The sequence below is a fragment of the Corvus brachyrhynchos genome, unplaced genomic scaffold (genome assembly GCF_000691975.1).
Source record: "Corvus brachyrhynchos isolate BGI_N302 unplaced genomic scaffold, ASM69197v1 scaffold86, whole genome shotgun sequence".
In the NCBI taxonomy this organism is placed as follows: Eukaryota; Metazoa; Chordata; class Aves; order Passeriformes; family Corvidae; genus Corvus; species Corvus brachyrhynchos.
This window is the reverse complement of record NW_008238647.1, coordinates 498,600-513,626: the sequence shown is the minus strand read 5'-3', so window position 1 is coordinate 513,626 and position 15,027 is coordinate 498,600.

Here is a 15,027-nt window from a genome sequence, read left to right as displayed (position 1 = left end):
GAGATCCCACACTGGAGCAGGGGAAAGAATCCTCCCTTGAGGAGGAAGCCGCAGCAGAAACAACATGGTATGAATTGACCATTAACCCCGCTCTCATCTCCCTGCACCACTGGAGGGAAGGAGATAGAGAAATGGGAATTAAGTGAAGTCGAGGAAGGAGGAAGGGGTGGTAGAAAGGTGTTTATAAAATTTGTTTTACTTCTCATTATTCAATTCTGATTTTGATTAGTAATAAATTCAAGTAATTTCCCTAAGTCAAGTCTGTTTAGCCTGTGACAGTAACTGGTGAGTGATCTCTCCCTGCTCTTATTTTAACCCATGAGAATTTCATTATAATTTTTTCTCTCCTGTCCAGTTTCAGAGGTGAGTGATAGAGAAGTTTTGGTGGGCACCCGGTGTCCAGTCAGGGTCAACTCCCCACATTCAGCAATCTTGTTCTCAGCTCTATCTCAGATCCAAAGGGTTTTACTTCAAGACAAGGATGGTACAGGAGTAAATTGGTTTTGTGTGCTCTTGGGTGTTTCATTATATTGTGTATGAGCAGCACTTTCTCTGCATTGGGCACTTTCTCTGCATTGGTTTGTGCAGTGCCATATAAAATTTTCCTTCTGCTGCCTTCTTCTTGTCTGGCTGAATGATACTCAAGGTTCACAGTAGAAGAGGCTCAGCATTTCAAAGATATGTGGAGAAAACCGTGATGGAGAGGAGGTGCTGTGTATAAATTGTCTACCTAAGAGCAAGTATTGCTTCAGAGAAGGTGGGACCCTGAGAAAAAAAATGAGAAATGAGACTCTGAAATATTCTTAAAAAAGAAGATACCAATGTGACCCTGCCAGAAGCCTATCCACCACACAGGCCAACTTCCTTTTCTTGTTTGCATAAGCTCACTTTCCCCAAAAAGCAACAGCAGAAGGACTAAAGAGAACAGCATATACTTTGGCTGTAGCATGCGACAACTGCAGATCCAGCACTAAGTGTGGTGGTAATTTTTTATCAGTTTTGATTTATGCATTGTCTTGTGCCAGACTCTTTTGAGTCTGATACTTGACTTTAGAGAATTGTCCCCATGAATTTGCAGGGACCACTTTGCTTAATCTGTTTTGAAATTGCAGGTGACATCAGGGTGTAAAATGGGAGACATTAATTGGTCATAGTAATCACCACATGGCTGAAGTCCAACCCTGTAAAAGTTGCTGCCGTTCAAATCCTCTGACCTTGGTATCATTGTATGCTCCCAGGCAAAAGGTCTTTACACTGGTAGCTGTGGAAAATCGATCTCAATTCCCTAAAGATGGAAGCACTGTTGCTAAATGTCACTGAGAGTTGGCAGCCGCTTTTCACTGGCTGTAGTTTTGAAGAGAGGTATTAAAAAGCAAACACTGGTTTGGGGATTGTATACAGGTTCAAGTGTTTATGTTGATGTTTCAACTGTGATTTTTAATTTTTGGCATCCCCATCTGAAGAGATTTCACCTCAGTGTACACTGTTGTCTTTTCCTCTCCTAAGTTTTTAGTGTCTTTTGGGAGTCATCCATAGAGCTGTGCGTGTTGTAGGTTCTCATTCCAGGCAATGAAACTGAGTGGCTTGACATTCACGTAATTTTGGTCCAATAAATTCTCCATGAATACTTGGTAAAACAAAAGACCTGAGTTCATGAGAATATCTTCTTCTATTTAATTTAACCAAATCAACTCAGAACCAAAACAGCCTGGGAAAAAGACCCCAGAAAGACAAATTAGCACGACTGACAACTAGAACTTGCAAATGTACACCAGTGTATCTGCATTTGTGCTTCCTGCTGGGTATAACATGCAGTGGCTGAGTTAAATTTTTATGTCTTTGTTTGTTTCTGGATGACTAATATTTTAGAAAAATAAATAAATAAATAAATAAAACAAAACCCGAATATGACCAAAGGAAGAAAAACAGTACAGGTGTTTAAACATGGAATTAATAATGAAAAGTTCCAGAAGTCCCTAGACTCAGCTAAATCCCTATATTTCCTCAGTTTCTTTGGCAACTCTTGAATCCTTTTTCTCTGTGGAGCATGGGCATAATAAGAGCTATTTGTCTAATTCATTGTGAATTTGAGGCTTTCATAATAAATATTTTTTTATGTCTTAACTGTTGTTACTCCTGTTTTTTTAACGCTCAAAACTGCTGAAGCAGCCTGTCAACACAATATCTTGAAAACAAATAGCTATGCTTGTCTTCTGTTTTTCTGTGGATATTTCATTTCTCCTTCAAATTCTGAGTTGCACACCAGCAAATTATAACCCTGTCCAGATAATTCTGTATCTTTCTTTTCTTCCCAAATTTGTAGTATTATAGTTACTAATTTGGATGACTGTTATTTATAATTACTGGTGTTAATCTTGAATACACAGATTGCAGGGTTAAAGGAAAATAGTGGTTAAAATGTAGTGCTCTCCAGGATATTCACAAATCCTTTTCAGTGTGTTTGATGACAAATACTTGAAGGAAATACCCTAAGACCCTGAATTTTTTTTTAAAGGAGATATTGCAATTTTATGTTTTAATATGCAATATCAAATTATTGCTAGCATTAACTATCTGCCACAACTGACACATTTAAAGAAAAAAGCTTCACTGAAATGCTGGTCTAGCCATGCTGCCACTGTGCTTTCTCAGAATTACAATAAATTATTTCACTAATAGGGTGGGATGCAGTCTTCTAAATACAGGTTTCAATTTGCCTTTCCAGAAGGGCTTGGGACTCTATAGACCCTGTTTCATATCTTCTGGTCCCAGCTGGGTGTGTCAGATACCACAGAGATCTGAAAAATGTGGTTCTGAGTATCAGCATTCAGGCAGCTGATCTCCTCTCACCATGTGTCTTATCTAGCAGTTGATCTCCCCTGGGGGAAGGAAGGTAGAAAAAGAGGAAGAGGATAGAATTTAGTTTCTATTTCCAAAAGTGGTACAATTTTAAAAAACCTTGAAATTATTTAACTAATTTCTGAAAATTAAGTTCTCAGTCATTTCTACTTTTGCTATGCATCAGGACTATGTGGAAGTCTTGGAGAGTCACTTAAATGGTTGGGAGGAAGTCCTGGAGTCTTCTTGTCCAACCTCTTGTTCAAACCAGGATTGTTGCTGACACTAGATGATGGCTCTGTGGCTTTAGTGAGATGAGCCTTGAAAGCCTCCAAGGATGGAGGTTTGAAATACTCTCTGGGCAGCCTGTGCCAGGGCAGCACTGCTGCAAAAAAACCCCTTTTCCTCATGTCCATGCAGAATGTCTCATCCCAGGAACTGTGACCGTTGGTCCTTCTTCCACCATCTGATGCCAAAATGAGTTTCACACTGCTGCTTCTCTAAGGCTCCTTCAAGCAGCCACTGACAACTATTAGCTTTTCCTTCACTCTCCTCTTCACCAGATCAAACAAGATCATCTTCCTCAGCCTTTCCCTATGGGCCATGAGCTCAAGGTTTCTTCACCATCTCGTGTTTTCTCCAGCCTTTCAATGCTTTTCTTGCACTAGGGGGACTAAATCTAGACATGGGATTCCTGATGTTGCCTCATCAGTGGTAAACATGGGGGAACACCACCTTCTCTTCAGCTGATGGCAGTAACCCTAATGTATCTCAGGATGCAGTTTGCACTATTTGCACTGAGAGCACACAGCTGGCTGATGTTCAGCCTGGTGCCAACAGTAATTGTCCTTTGATCATGGCTGCTACTCAGCCAGTCATCTCCCAGGTTGTACTGGTGGACGGAGTTAGTCCACCTGGGCACAGAGATTTGCACTTCTCACTGCTGAAATCCACATGATTTCTGCTGGCTCAGTTCTCAGGGTCCTTTTGGACTGAGACTTTATAATGCACTGTCTTCACAGTGCCTTCCTTTTTTTCGACTCCTATGTGTTGTCATTTAAAGATATGCTAAAGTTTTTACTTCTCCACATACAGGACAATGATGAAGACACTAAACAAGACTGCCTTCGTACTGGCCTTTGGGTATCATGTTTACAGTCTTGCAGAGAATTCACAACTGTTATCTGGTTTACATTTTATCCCAGTCAATACTTTGCTGTTTGTTCACATGTATCAGATTTCACTGGCACTGCATATTCTTAAACTCAATAGACCTCTTAAAACCAGACAGTTAAGGTCTAAGTGCTGGGAACATATGCTTCCTGCAGAAAACAAAGACAGCTGGGTGAACTCAGCAACTTTGAAAGAGTAGAGAAAACACTAGTTTAAATATGGACTTAGGTACTAAATTTTTTGCAATTAAATGTCATATTATTCATGAAATTTATGGCTTGTACAGTCTCCAGATAATGCACTAATTTCCACAGTCAGATACTTAGCAGATGTCTAAGGCAGAAGCTGTATTGCATTGCTAAATTCAGTAAAGGAAGATAGGAAGACAGGAACAGAGAACCACGCCTCCAGCCACACACAACTTTGTCCAGCAGGTACTTCGTCCCACCTCAAAGGCACCTTTGAGTCCAACAGTGGGATCCATCTCACCTGTTGTTAGAGCTCTACAGTGCAGATACTGAGCATGCTGTTAAAATTGCCATAGGGAAATAAGCATTTTCGAGGTATTATTCTTCTAACTATCTCAGTTATACATGGGGTGTTCTTATTGTTGATTTACTTGTGGAGGCTTACTTGTGGATCTACACCTGGTCAACTGAATCTCACCCTTGTCGACTATAGAAGGATCTTGTGGTTTACACAAATTCCAAACTTCCATGCCTAAATGTAATTTGAATAAATATGTTCCTTCTTTATGTTCTGCAATGAAATGAAAGCTGTCTCTTACTGATTTCCTTGACCTCAGATAAAGTAAATTTCATCTGTTGCTGTCAAATATCTCATCTAAATGCTTTGTAGCAACTTAGAAGATCCATCTTTGCTGTACTCATTTCTGTTCTACATTTTGGTCATTGTAAGAATGGGAGTACCTCCAAATACCAGTTATCCTTCCTCCTGTACAGCCCTCATGAGAGGACACCTCTGGAGATTATCAATATGCAACCTAGAAAGACATGTGGTTTATCCAAACTATAAAATAAAGAGTGAGCTAATAGTAGTTGAAACTGCAGGTGATGAAAAGAAAAATCTTTTACAGAATCAGAAAGGAAAGCAGTCAGGAGGAACCTCTAGAGGGATGACAGAACTCAATAAAATTCAGTATCTAAATGGAAAATGAAATGAACCTTGCTTTTACTCAGGCAAGACTGGCTCCATCACAATGAATAAGCCAGTTACATAGCTGTCATTTTAGTATTAGAACACATGAAAAATATTTTAATTTCTTGTAACTGTACACAAATGAATAGAGACCTTGAATCACTGATATTAACAGGATTGAAGAAGATACCTGCTGGTATTGCCATGTGGGAAGAACAATAGGCTGTCTCTAGAAACAATACAGTGCAATACCATTAGTAGCATTAAGTAATGACTGGTATCAAAGAATCACAAAATCATAGAATATCCTAAGTTGGAAGGGACTCATCAGGATCATTGAGTCCAACTCCTGGCCCTGCACAGGACACTCCAAGAGTCACACCATGTGCCCAAGAGTATTGTCCAAATGCTTCTAGAACTCTGTCAGGCTGGTGCTGTGACCACTCCCCTGGGGACCCTGTTCCAGTGCCCAACCACCCTCTGGGTGAGAAACCTGTTCCTGGTATCCAACCTAAACCTCCCCCAACTCAGCTTCATGCTGTTTCCTTGAGTCCTTACTTTTTCTCAGCTATTTCCTGTTACTTTGGATCTGCTACCCAAAAAAACTTGCTTTTGCTTGATGTGGAACTTCTTTTGCAATCCTCAGCAATGTTCTAGTATAGAAGAGCCCTGACACAATCCTGAGAGCACTCAGAGGCCTTTTTGTGTTATGGAACCACAACTTTGGACTTCAGTGGGGAAACAGGATCCTTCACAAGGCAATGCCAGACACTAGCTAGAAATCATAATTTGTTTGAAGTAAAACTATTTTCTACTGTTTCATATTCTGTTTATTACATAGAATTCCTAGTCTGGGAATTGGGCAGTTGCCCAATTGATCTTAGTGGGATTTTTTTCAGTGAAAAAAGAGATAGTTTATGTAGTGTTGCATATGATGAAGTTCCTTAATGAAATCATGCTTTTATTGGCAATAAAACACACCACTCCTAGTGTAGTAAAATTCTGTAGGTTCTATGGAAGGCTCTGGTGTGTACTGCTCAGATAGTACTTCTTCTCTGGCAAGCTGTTGAATTCTGCCTCAAAATCTAAAGTGGTAATTTATGTTTTTGGCAACTAATAAGGTGGTTAAAGTTACTACCTCTTTGAAAGACTGTGTAAAATTTACAGCATATTTGTTCTGACTGCAGAGTTTTAAGAATCATTTGCTGACTGCAAAGCATTACTCAAAAAAAAATTGTTGAGAAATTGGCACTATTTACTGTGCAGTCAGCAGGGGTGGCCCGTAACACTTAATTACATATTTAAATGCCTGCATGTTCTGCTGTGAAAATTCAAACAAGAAAAAATACCACACTTTATTAATAACACTAATTCCTGGCCTGGCTATTGTTCCTCATGGCAGGTGGTTGCTCAAATCACAAATCTGTAATCAAAAGGGTATTAAAGCAAGATTGATCATTTTCAGAACACTTTTTTCAACTTGCAGGATTTTTACAGTTTTTCAGAAGTGTCTCACTTTGTACCATTGCAACTCCATGCAATGCATAATTTCCTGCAATTGCAGCTCTTTCCTTAGGCATTGGATTTTAATTTTTTTTATTTACGTGTTTCCCTCTCCTTCTAAGCAACCAACCTTCCTTCCTACCTTCCTTCCTTCCTTCCTTCCTTCCTTCCTTCCTTCCTTCCTTCCTTCCACTTTAAATGGTTACCAGTAAACTTGAGTTTAGCTGGCTAAAACAATTAATTATTAAAATTATTTTATTTATGATAAAGAATTTACTTCCAACTGCAAAAACATGAGGTTGACTAAGCTCTGCACTATGCTGTCAGGGAACAAGGTGATACTGCCTTCCCCAGCCAGCCTTTCCTAACAGCTTAAAGTGGTGATTCTGAGTTTTTTGTTTTTCTTTCTTTTCAGTTAATTTTAATCCAGATACTTCCATGGTGTAGCTCATTTCATGACTATGTAAGTGTTAGCAACAGTGGAGGTGAAGCAGAAGAAGCTAAAGGCCACTAGACTGATATCAAAAATACTGGAACTTAGCTTTTTGGATGAAGTACAAACAGTCCTAAATCAAAGTGACAACATTACCAAACCTCGTTACCTTCAAGAAATTAACTTAAGCATGCACACACAAGCTTTGCTGAAATTCCGTTGTGAATGAGTCTCTTTGAGATTCAGAGGTTGAAGCTGCAGCCTCTAGACATACTCAGATCCATGAAACCAAATCAGAATTAACAACACACAAATTAACCTGTTTTCCAGCTTATGATGAATTTTCTTCTCAGCTTCCAGCTTTGGAACCCTTCTACCCCTCTGATGCTTCTCTTTTTCTTTAAAGGTATACCTTAAACCCAATATCTTTTTAAATGCAGAAAGCTGATGCTTTATATATTCTGCATATAAATAGTGTTTTACTATTTCTATCTCATTGTGGAACAGTTCTTGCAAGTGGTCTTTCTGGATAATGTTGTTTTCTGTCTCAAAAACTGCACAGGTAATTATTTTTAAGCTCAGTTATGATATGTCTATAATTATAAGAGAATGTTTTGAGAAATAGACTGTAGCACAAATTGGTTTTAGTGTTTAGAATCTGTCTCTGTTTACTAGATCAAAACAAAATTAATCCAGACTTTCTCTACAGTATGAAAGCAGCACTAAATTAAACAGTATCTTCTCTATCATGCTGCCAGTGCTGCTAAGAAATACAGCACTAGAAATAAGATGGCACAGTAACTCTCTTGCACTTTAATTCCTGCAAGGCTTCTATAATTTGTTTCTCTGCAATCTAGGATTTCTTTAGCACAGTAAGAAACACAGAGAAGATTTTTGAGAGAGCAAAAGCATAACTTATAGCATGGTCCTTGACCCATTCCTCAACTAATAAGATCAGTTTTACCCTCTGTGATACCTGAATGTCATGGGGAGTTAATCATCAGAGCTTTTGGTTGTTGCACAGTTCCCATCAGGCTTACTGCACCATGGTTTCTCAGTCTAAAATTTCTTCTCAAATTCATGTTGCTTACCCTGTCCATATTATCCCACTGAATTATTTCTTTGGGCTTTTTACTAATGCATCGCACTCTCCAGCGGGCCTGATGCCATGATGACTTTTTGTCTTTTGTTTTATACCCCTGTTATACCTTTTTACAACTTCTGTATTCTTAGTGCTTTTTGCCTACATTCTTGGACTTGTTTGTTCAGCCAGGAGACTAAACATTTTAGAAGCTCCATAGCTAGGGATCAGTGTGCCCCAGACCCCAAGGTCCTCTCCAGAAGTCTTAGTCTCTTAGTCTGTAAGCTAAGATAGAACCATCCAGGGGAAGGCTCCCTGGGGAGGGGGGCTCATTTGAGCCTCTCATTGGGGAATTTTTGGAAAATATGCTAATTAGTAAGACCTATAATGTAATACCAGGTCTTTGGTGTGGTGTGCATTGCAGTGGGCATTGAGGTGCATTTGACCTGGGCATGGTGCACCTAAGGATCCTTAAAATAAACACCAAGGTAAAATCCCTTTTTGCCTTCTTACCGTGTCTGACTCTTGATTTTAAGACCAGGAAAAGGCATCAGGCCCAATATTGAGTAAATGAACATATTAGGAGTCTACAAAAATTCTGAATTTTGAAGGTGGTTTTCAATATCTGGTTTGTCTTTAATGTGACTGGGAATTTATAATCAGCTACACTAGACAGCTATTAGATAGATATTTTTATTTTTATTTTTATTTTTATTTTTTATGAAACCAGAATCAGCATATCTATGTCTCTTTAAACATAATCCTGTAAGTGCTAGCTTTCTGCCATTACATCTGCAATGTCTAGAGTTTCCTTGTGTGCTCTGGAGTTCTGCCTCTTTAGGCAGGTTTTATGGGCACCCATTGTCCAGGAATGAGCTCTGGCCGATGACAATGAGGTATGACTGAGCAATGTTCCTGCAGGGACAGTAGGTGCAATCAGGGCTTGCAAATCACCAGCTGTGCACAAGTTGGAAATGAACCTGTTTAAAAATTGGCTCTTTTTCTCAGAAAAATGTTTTCAGGTGGGATTTTATCTTCAACAACTCAGGAAAACCTCTACAGTATATAAGTATTTGTGAGGAAGGTATCAACATATTCTAAGTTTCACTATTTTTCCAACTAATATCACACATCAGGAAATCTGGGGAAACTGAAACCCTGATTTGTGTTCATTTTTGGATGTGGGCTCTTGGAATGTTTTTCTAGCTTGTGGTGATGTCACATTGATGCATGTAAATAAATATTCAGCACAAGCTGAAAAGTTTGGCTCAAGTGAAGCATGACTATTCTGAATTCCACAGAGGTTTGCCCTGTCTTTTCACCAAAAATAACTTTCTTGCAAGAAAGATCTAATGTAAAATAATCATCGGGACTATGACAGAAAGAATAACTGTTTCTTTGTGGACCAGAATCAGTGAACTTGTGAATCCAGTGGGAAAAAAAACTGACATGGACATGGGGTTGAAATTAAATCTTGCTTCTGAACACTACCTGATATGGATACCTGAAAAACATGGAGCAAACTGATTGTATTGGAATAGAAATAATATTTAGAAATACCAAGCTGTGAGCTGTAAGCATGTACCCAAACTAAGCTTGGAAGCTTAGGGATTGGGATTTTGCTGTAGAACTGCCTCTCAAAACAATTGTAATGATCCACACCACGAATGACATGATATATGACACTGTATGCCTGAATAGAATTAGTACTCTACAAGCGTGATAAATCCATCTGCCATCCTTCCCAAAGGAAAGAGGAATTTCTATAGCTTCCTCTGCCTCACACAATCCATTTCAGCTGAATTCCAAACAACGGTAGGGCATGGTAGGTTTCCCAGCCACTTGTACATTCTCTTGTAATAATTCTTTTAGGCAAACTCAGTCTTCCTGTTATTAGTCGGAATGTACTTTATAATTGCCCACTGCTTCAGTCTGTCCTAACTGTTCATAATGGAGACAGTTCAGAATTAATAGACAGGAAGTTTCTGTTTTCTGCAGTTTTTATGACTTTTTTGTTACATTGCATCCTGCCATTCAGTCATCACTGGAAAGAACAGAGAGTGTTGTTTGCCAATAGACAGGGGAGAGGACTTTGCAGTGATCTGTCATTTATTTTTAGTTTCAACAGATTTTAGTGTGAAAAAATGGATGATGTAATTGGTTTAGTTGGCAAACAGTGCCTTGGTCTAGGCAGTGTGAATAAACAGCATTGTGTTAGTAATTTTCTTCAACGAGGAAAATGGTTTATTTGCAATGCAATAGTGTGCTTGTGCTTGAATTTACCTTGCTCTCTACAGAGCATGCCAACATATCTGCAGTCTGGTCTTATAAATGCAACCTCAAGACCATATTTAACAAATATAACTTCATTTAACATGGTATTCCAGTTCAGGCCTGTGTAGCAATAGCATGTAAAACCACTGTTTTAGAAGGAAAAGGTGGGGAATGGTTACACAATCAAGTAGGAACAGTTAATCTAGATGACCTTTATTCAAAGCCCAGGGAGAGGTGTGTTTAGTCACCAGTGACAACTCAGTCCAATTATTCAGCTTTCCATCTACAAACATGTCTACTGGGACCAGCCTTCAACCTTCACCAAAAAGACTTAGTAACCCTTTGTATAACCTTGTATGAGCTGCTCTTCCCATGCCTCACAAGTCCCTACTTCTTGTGGTACCACCTGCTTATTAGCCATATGCATTAGGAACTGAAGCTGTGTGGATGCTAAAAGGCAGGAGCAGAGGAATTTTCCAGCTGCTGAAGCATTTTGTGAAGTTTTCCTTTCTCATGCTTTAGCTGAGAAACAGTGGAAGACAGTTCTGTAAACTAACTCTCTATCTCACACCTGCACTGACTTGTTTTGGTTCACTAGGAAAATATTTTGGAAATGGGTGTTATGCCGTTCAGCCAATCCCTCTGTGAGGCGGATGGTCAAGCATTCAATGGTTTTATGCCACCTTTGCGAACAAAGATGAATTATATAATTAAATATAGCCACTTCTGGCCTTTGAACCCAATCCTGGACTTGTGTAGTTTCTCGCCATCCCTGGGGACAACAGCAACAAAGCTGTAGAAGTTGTACTGAACTGAGTTTTGGGTGACCTTGACAAGGGAGCGCTTCTTCCTCTCTGTTCTTCCCTGACCTGGTTTAGATATTTGTGTTATGGTCAAGAAAGCTTCCCTGCATGGATTTGATTCTCTCCTGTGACTGTCAGAGGATGAAAGGCCAGGCCAGAGATGTCTTACCAGACATCTTAACAATGCTAAGTTTCTGGGCCAAAGACCCTGTTAATTATCCAGTGCTAACAACTGATAAGCAATATACAATCATGATATTGAAGCAAGGAGTCTCAAAGCCAGACTAATCTTGCTGCTTTTAGAGGAAAGAAGGCTTATATTCATCATTCATCCTCTATATGTCTTTTCCCATTCTGTCAAGACTGCTGTAGTACATACTGGATAACTTCTTTGAGGTTCCCTCTCTCCGTAGGTGTGGTCTTATGAACCTGAGACAAATTATCACCTTACATGAAAATGATAGTACTAAAGGGTTTTCTAGGAGTTACAGCTCAAGGTGATGATGCTTGCAAGTGAAATGAGATGAGGATGTTCATGCTTTCATAAAGTTCACAATTTCCCTAAGATCTACAGGCTTGCTGTATCTTGGAACAGTAAGACCTCAGGGTTCTTCTAACAGATATCTGAGGTCAACATCAATGCCTAATTCAAAGACCTTGGCAGAGGAATATGTAGCATTTCCTCTTTTCTCGTGCACTGAATTTCTCTATCAAAGGCACATTTCTTTGATGTCTTGTAGGTTTAAACACCCAAAAGACAAAGCATAGCTGTTGGCAATCTTTCAAGGCTTGTGCAGAAAAGCCAGACTGCAAAATTCACAAAAAGAAATTCAGCTGAAGAGTTTCAATGAACTACAACTAACAACCTTCAGTAAGCGTGCTGAGCAGACATCTCAGGATTTCTTGTGTGAACAATGGAAGCCCGGAAGAGAAGGCTGGAAGAAAAATGAGACTGTCTTGCAGAGTACTCATATTAAAAGCCCTCAGTGATTTTCAAAGAAAGAAAATTTACCTGTAGTGTAAGGATATTTCTCTTTGCCTGCTGATGAATTTCATCCTGGTGGGGGATTTGAACTTTTTCTGCTTATTTTTAAATGTAGAGTTCTGGAATATTTTATATATTTGTATATGAAAAAAATTATTTATATACATGTGTGGCTATATTTATATACATGTGTAGCTATATTTATACATACACAGATATAGTCCCAAGATGTATTTGATCAGAGAATTGTTGCATTTTTTTATTGAACTGAGGAGGAGCAGCTGCTTGGAACAAGATACAGTTAAAGAAATTACTCTGGAAACTTCCTGAGACCAGAAAAATCACTACAAATTAAGAGTAATTTATCATACAGTATTGTATAGCAAGTTTCTCAGTTATTTGGTACCCTATCAGGTGCCCTACATGCAGGAAAGTTCATAAGGTCCTTTGCAGTTTTCAAGGACCACCCAGATAATTTTTTTTTCCTGGAGCATGCAGCCTCCGTAAATTTTCTCTGAGTTAAAGGCTTTAGCATGGTCTTTTAAAATTTCCAGCATTTATCTACAGGCAACTTTTTACCTGTTTTATGCTGCATGTAACTGTATGGTTCACACAGGTTTTATAAAGAGTAAATAACAATATTGTGAGTCAGCCTTCACTTCGATAGGCTAAAAAAATGTCAGGTTGATTCTTTGGTCAAAGCAGTTGTCGAGTGTTTACTTGCATGTCCCTGAAGGTCGATGTCATAGGGGACCAGACATTGCAGTTTGTGTAATGTCAATCTGGTTTAGTGTCAGGATGCAGTGGAAAAGGCAGGAGGTGTCAGTGGGAGGAACAGTTTCACTTAGGAGATGCCTCACAAACATGGTTTATAGGCTGGTTATCACTTTCAGCTGGGTTATTACTTTGCCAGCCTGTAGCCACTGCTGATTATTCAGTAGGGTCTTACATGAATATTCAACATGGTGTTTTGGAAACTAAAGCAAACTTCTGCCTTTAAACATGTCAGCCACAAGAAAACTCCCTCAGCACACACCCACAAATCATTCTAAACATACTGTGGTTTTTTTAATGTATAGATTTGGGTGTCCATGGGAGCTCTGGTCTATTCAAGGAGTGCCCTTTGGTCTCTGTTTTTCAATAAGCACTTTTTTGAGGGGTAAAGAACAGCAGCTTGGTATTTGATGAAAGTTGCATAGCTTCTTAAAATGCTTGTCAGACAGAAGAAATTATATACTCAGATAAAATAAAAAGCTCTTGATGCTGGCTATAGCTCATTGCAATCAGCTATGATATTAAAATGCAAGGACTAGTTTTAATTTGCTCCTTGAATTAGCTTTATGTAGAAGGACTTTTCAAGGGATACTGCCATTTTGATTATTAAAATTGCTGACTCGTTCACTGCTGAAGATTTCAGGTATGCTGTAGCTGCATTTCCCAGTGAAACTAATTTGCTTACCTTTTCTTGTCAAGGTCTTAATTTGGACCCAAGTGTCTTTATTTTAATTGAAAAAAACAATTAGTCTTCTTCATTCAAGCCTACATGGCTTATCTTCATTTAATAATCAGTCATGTAATCGGTGTTCAGATGCAGTTTAACTGAGAAAATTTCAGTGTTTTGCCTATGTGAGGTTATTTGAATACTGAAAGTGCAGCTTCCTATAACGCAATCAATCCCTTGAGGGCACACAAATCCTTGCCTGACCTTTTGAAATAAATTAGCAACAGAATCCAAGGGTTGGTATTTTGATGTAAAGGTTGTAATGAATGCCATCTGTCGGGTATCAGAACAGTTTAATGAAGGCCTCTTACATCAGGTGCTCTACAAGTTCAGGAAGATGCTCTGGGGGCTCTGCTCTGAGCTGCATCCAACCTGTATATTCTGGCAAAGCTGGACAATTTGCTTTCCTATGCCTTAATGAGAGAATCTATCTGAAAGCTGTAAAATACTGCAGTCTCCAGTCTTTCCACAATGTATGAGGGATCCCTGGGGTGGCCTGCTGAATTTTTTTTCTCCTGAGTCTGGCAGCAAGATGGAGGCTCATGCAATCGTCCTCCCATGATGGTCCTTACACCCCTGGCAGTGACCACTCCTCCCTCTGTGGGGTGATGGGGTATCCCACATCCCTGAGACTCTCCAGAACAGCCCCGGGTGAGTGTGTTGGGGTCTCCATTGTTCTGGTGAGGTGACTGGGGCTCCCTCCTGTGCCATGTATCCCTCTGTCTCGTGCGTGGGAAGAAGCCTTTAGTCATGTAAGCTAAACAATTGTTACAGTACCTTGGGGGAAAAAATCCTCTGGCATGGATGTCTGGCCCTTCTCCTCACACCACCTAAGATATGTGATACTGTTGGATATATGTGGCAGGGGGAAAGGCCTGGTTGTCATAGACTGAAGAGTCTTCCATGAGCCACAGCCCTCAGTGGAGCTCCAAGAGTTTGTCAGACTTTTCTCTGCCTCCGCAGAATTTGCCAAAACTAATGCCTCACTCTTCCTCTACACAAAGTCGAGTAAAAAGTGCTGAGTCTCCATCCTTGATGAAATTCAAAACTCAAGTGGAGAGGACTGAGAACTGCTGTAGTGCTGTAGGATGACCCTGCTTTGAACAGAGGACTGGACAAGACCATTTCCAGAGATCCCTTCCCACCTCAGCCCATCTGGGATTCTTCAATGTAAAATGGTCTCCCATTTTGGGGGAGGGAATCTTCTTTCCTCCCATAATACACGCAAGTGGAAATCCAGTATTACCAAACCAAATGAATTTGTTTATTCTTTGACAA